The sequence below is a fragment of the Erithacus rubecula genome, assembly GCF_903797595.1.
Source record: "Erithacus rubecula genome assembly, chromosome: 8".
NCBI classification, from domain to species: domain Eukaryota; kingdom Metazoa; phylum Chordata; class Aves; order Passeriformes; family Muscicapidae; genus Erithacus; species Erithacus rubecula.
In genome coordinates, this window is record NC_136659.1 from 21,135,087 (window position 1) to 21,140,880 (window position 5,794).

A 5,794-nucleotide genomic window follows, 5' to 3' on the forward strand; every position below is an offset into this window, starting at 1 on the left:
TCCCCGCCCTGTGACGGGCCCCGGGTCGGGGCAGGGCAGGGCAGCGGCCGCCGGAGCCGCCGGGTTCGTGCAGGGACGGGAGCGGGTCCGCTCGCCTTCGGCCGTCGGGCAGTGCCTCTTCGGTCTGGCTGCACAAGACACCTCAGCAGCCTCTGTGCTGCTCCCGACGTCCGCAACCCTTTCCTATTTCTGTCTCTCCATGATTAGAGTGAATTGTAAATAACAGTAGTTACATTTGTAATGTAATGTACACTTTTCATGCTCGGGATAGTTCCTCTCTGAAGGGTCTGTTGTACGTATTTCCCCGCCTGCGTTTATTTCATGCAGGCAATGAATACTGTGGGTGAGAGCATAAAGGAAACACACAGTTTTAATTTTGCTACTGCTACAAGCCCTTCTCTCTTTAGGTCACATGTGTAAGTACAGCTTTTTTTCCTGAAGATGTGTAGGATGACAGGAACTGATGGGAGAACTTGGGGCGTTTGCTACATACTTGCCCAGATTACCATCGCAGGGCCAGCGGCAAAGAATCACTACAGATTTTGAATGAATCTCGGCTGTCTCTGAGCCCCAGAGAACACATCCACGCGGCTGAGCTCTGGTGTTTCTTCTAGGGCTGAGCTTTTGGCTTTGCCCACTCACAGATCAGAACTTTGTCTCCGTTGTCACACCCTACCGACCTCGGGCACCTGCCCTTGGGAGCCTGAGCTCAAACAGAAAAAGTAACAAGGAGCTGCTCTCTGTGGTCTTTTGAAGATTGTTTCTGTTATAATATATCTTTCCTGCAAAGACTTCAGCAACTCTTTCGGTCTGTTTTGGCCTGTATTAAGGCTAAAGAGACTTAGAGGCAGATAGTTTAACAAGCCTATAAATATACTTGCTGTTTGGCCATTTTTAAGAACTTCAGATGAAGTTCTATTGCAATATTAAAATTCAGAGAGAGTTTCCTCTTTTAGCACGTTTCCAAGAAAGGGGGATTCAATTTCCTTTTTCAAAGACAGTGTTTGAGATGTCCAAGTTAAGATTTCATTCAACGGGGTCTAAAAAAAATAAAATGGAGTGGGGGCAAAAATGGCTATTGTTTTTCTTTTAATTCTACATGTTACATTTTTAGTCAGTTTTGGCAAGTAGTTATGCACTTAAAATTACAATGGATATCTCAGCTGAAATACAGCCTGCATTTCTTAAATTTAGATCAATAGATGCAATATAATTTAACTGATGCTATATTTAAAAAGGGATAATGTGCAGAAAAGTACGAGTGGATGTTGTCTGATGATAAGCATGCCTAAACTAAGATTATGGCTACCTGAGTTCAAATAGAGCCATAACATGTATACCACCTCTGGAACACTATCATTGCATGTCAGTTGTTTTAGGGGGAAAAAATGCTTATTAAATTCTAGGAATATACTTTAAGTAAATTTGAAGGTCTCAAACTCAGCAACTCAAAACTGGCAACTGTCTACAAAGACGACTTTTGCAAATCACATGCATTAATCTCTTAGTGCTTTATCAGTAATATTCTTTCACTGTAAAACATGTGAGGAACTGGTTTTTCCTCTACCTTCATTGTTTAGTGTATTCTTTCTTTACATTTCCTCCCACAATACAATGAGGTGTATTTTACAAGCTTTACAGTAACCCATCTTGATAATCTTTAGAGACCTCCAACCTTTGAATAAATTAAATGGAAGAAAAATGCCCATGAAAATAGTACAAAGCCTCGATTTCGTAGCTAACTCAATCTCTGATCTTTTAGAGCACTTTCAGCTTTCAGTCAACTACTAAATTACTATTTGTCCTTTTCTTCCTCATCTTGCTTTCTTTTTCTTTGTTTTTCTGCTTCTTCCTCTTCTGTCTCCCTTCCCTACTACTGTTCTAAGAACAACTTTCTGTATTTCTACCCTACATCAATATTTCACTCTTTTATGTCATTGTCAAGGCAGGATTGCTTTCCTATATGTAGTCTTCACAAGGCAGCTGGAAAGAAGAAGCACATTATCAATGTATTTTAAAATTATTTAGGGTTTTAGAAATCTACTGATCTGAAAAACAGTTGCAAACCATTCATGTGGGGTTTGGGAGGGGTGGCATAGGGCTTCTTGTTTTTACTATTTCATTTCACTTTCTGTTCAGAGTGAGAGAAAGTCTGACTACTTTTGCTTAGAAACTTAAGAGTGGGGTTTCTTTTGTTGTTGGTAGGGTTTTGTTTTGGTTTTTTGTTTATTTTTTTTCCTTGGTGATCGGGAATTAGCAAGTTGATACTTTTCTCATAGTGAAAATTGAAGTTTGCGCTCATTGCGTCAAACAACCTAATTAAATAATTACCTCATCTGTATGCAGTTTGCTGTTTCACATTACTTCCAAAATGGTATTTTAACAGGAATTTTCCTTAGTCTGGCTGATGTGTTAACACTCTGCTCGTTGGTTACACTGCACTGAGGTCTGGGGAGGAACTCACTGCTTTCAGGAGAGGCGGCTAGCGGAGGATGGAGCAGCTGGCAAAAGGCTGTAGTTCATCAAAGGTTTAATCTGATCCGTTTTTATGATTCTCTAAACTGACAAATGCAAATTGTCTTCTCCTAGAAAGAGGTTAAAATGTTTCTCGTAAGTTGTTAATGTAGCCATTCGTTCAGACGCTAGGTGGCTCACGTCAGATGTTAAACCTTTTCCAGAACTGAACGACTGGTCCCAAAGGAGCTGGGTGCTGAAAGAGTCTCTGCTGCTCTGGGGTGTTTTGTCGTTCTTTTAATCTGTTGCTGCTTTAACAACACGAAAAGCGTGTTTTGATCTTGAAATGCCTTTCCTGGTCAGAAAATGAGAACTGTGGATTAATTTAGACCAAATGTTGTCATTCCTTAGTGTGAAGGAAGGTGAGGCTGATTATTTTTTACCCAATATCAGTAGTAGTTGATGAGCCTGTGTAAACATTAGTGTGTAATTTGCCTATAGGTTGTAGGCAATTGTAAGCACTATAAGCAACATAAAAGTAATATCATACTTTTTTGATGTGTCTGAATGCTGAAGCTGATGAGTGTAATTTACCCATTGTCTTTACAAAGTGAAGCAACAAAAAGTGTATTTTCTTTTATCATCTCTTTGGTAACAGTATAGGAAATCTTTATGTTGCCTGGAGGAGTATCAACAGGATTATGAAACGAGGTTTTGTGCTTCTTATGACTAATATTAGCTGGGAACTTCCACTGAGAAATACCCAACTGAAGAACTTCCTTAAAATGCAACTGTGTGCAGACAGTCATTCTCTGAAACAGAGACTTTAGCAGAAGCAACCTGCAAACTGGTTTTGGACCAGTGCAACATTCCTTATTTCCCTAAGTGATGTCAATGTTTTCTGGAAGCTCCCTACCCTGGAGAAAGGTTACCCTGCATGAAAAGGGAGCAGTGCATGAACAGGCAACCCTGCATGCGTGGGAACAGTTAACATACAGAGCAACTGTTGTACCAAATATAATACATATTTCTTAATATGTTGTGAAGGAAAAGCCCGTGATGATAATGACACCAAAAGAAAGTAGCAACAGCTTTGGGAAACAAATGCTATCCCTCTTTATAGAATATAACCTGTGTTACATACAGAGGGAGTAAAAGATAGGGAGTGTAATACTTCTTTGAGAAGAATAGCCAACCCACTGATTCTTAGTTAAGTTCCAAAGAAACTTTATTAGAATTGTGTAATTGTGTCTCTCCACATTTCCCCTCAAACCACTGAAACTGAGTTCTGTAGAACAATGTAGGGAAAACACCTTGAAAAATTCATGTTCTAGCATGAGTGACTTTTTGCCATAGAATCAAGTATTCAGGAAATTTAACATATAATCATTAATTCCTTAGATCTGTCAATGTGGAAAAGTGAGATATTTTGATATCAACTAATTACATAGGCCTTTCCCCTTTTTTCTGTGTTAAAATTCATTAAATCTTGATAGCCAATTTGTATAGAACTACATTATATACAGTATTGATTTAAGAAAACATGATTGGTAAACAAAGCCTTTGCACTATTTATTGAATGTTTTTTGATCCCAAGCCTTTTTTTAGGTTTTCAGTGTAGAGTAAGAGTGGAAGAAGCCAAGGAAGATGCATTTGAAATGAAACATTTAATTTTTGGAGTCTTGCAACCTCTTTTCCTCATCTACAAAAAGGGCAGCTGTGTCATGCAGCAAGACCACAGAATCCAAAGTATTGTTTTTGTTTCTGTAGTGTCATAAAATTCCAAAGTTTGGGGAGAAGGAAGAGACAGCTGTTGATGCCAAGTTATTACGTGAATGGACCGGTGTTAGCATACCTGTGAAATTTATTGTCAGAACTGTTCAGGATGCGAAAATTTTGGTGTTCAGGGGGAGATTGGACAAGTAAATACTTGAGAGATTCACTGAGGGAAACTAAAGAGACAGGCAGCATCAATCTCAGGAAGTTCTCTGACCTGAAAATAGCTGGCAGTTGCGAGAAGACTCTGAGGAAGTATTGCATATGCTTGCCCTGTTCTCATTCTTCCCAGGGCATTGATTTGTAGCCACTGCTGAAGAGAAGATGGGTCTCAACCAATGTGGCATATGTTCTTCTGTTAATGACTTCATGCTGATACAAATGTGTACGAATTTCTCCACATTAAACAACCTCCTGTAAAAGACTGGGTTCTGTAGAAGTATAGGGAACATTACTATTGCACAAGCTCCAAAAGGTCGTGGAAAATCCATTCAGAATTATTTTTTAGTATTCTGAGAATATAAATTTTAAAGATAGAACTTTTGGGCAAGTTTATTAAAGATTATCAGTTTTACCTGGTTTGTCAAAGATGCTGTGTATAATTTGACTGTTTCTAGTTAAATTATGGTGACCACCAGATCAGCTGCATATTATCCTAACTGTTCACAATGCTTAATTGTCTGTGTAAAAACAAATCACCTTCTTCTCCTGTATTACCTTTTAACAAAATCACTACTCCTCCTCAAGTATTTTTGCAAGATGATAGGGCAACTGAAACTATATCCATAATTTCACATGGCATTGATATACATTCTTTCAACATTATTTTATTGTATATTATAGTGAAATTTGAAAATAAATAGTTATGTTTATCTGCATAGTGAAAAAAAATTTAAATTATTCATCTCTGTCATCTTTGTTTTGTGATATAGTTGTTCTAACTCCTAATTTTAATTTTTAAATCTGTTTATAAAGGAAAAAGTGGTTTTGTGACTTCAACAAAGAACTTTTCTTGGTTCTTACTTACAATCTCCCTATGAGAGTTTGGTGGGTCTAAGCTTGACTAATTAAAGTGGCAAGACAAAATAAGATGCTCAGATGAGTATTTCTGTAAGTCTTAAAATGTGCCATTGCAATGAAGTTCTATAACTGAGTAAATAAAAAATGAAAACAAAAACAAAATCCCAAAGAAAAACAAACAAAACCAAAACAAGATAAAAATAAAAATAAATAATATTGAGCAGTCATTGAGCAGTCAGGCTGCTCAAGTAGTTTTAACTAAAATTTCTTGATATCTGCATGCACCAAAGAGAAATCAGCAGCTGTGCCTACTGAATTTTGTTGTAAATCTTTCCCAACATTTCCCAACGAAGAAAGCTTGAAGCCATGTACTGTGTAGCTCATTGTGTGTTGACACTGTGCTGGGTTGAATAAAGTCTCATTGTCTGTGAAGCTAAGAGGAGTAAATGGTAATTAAAGTTCAGACCGACTACTTGCAAACTGTATTTGTTCTTACAAACAGGAATATATGTACAAAACATAAAGAAGAAAAAGTATTATTCAT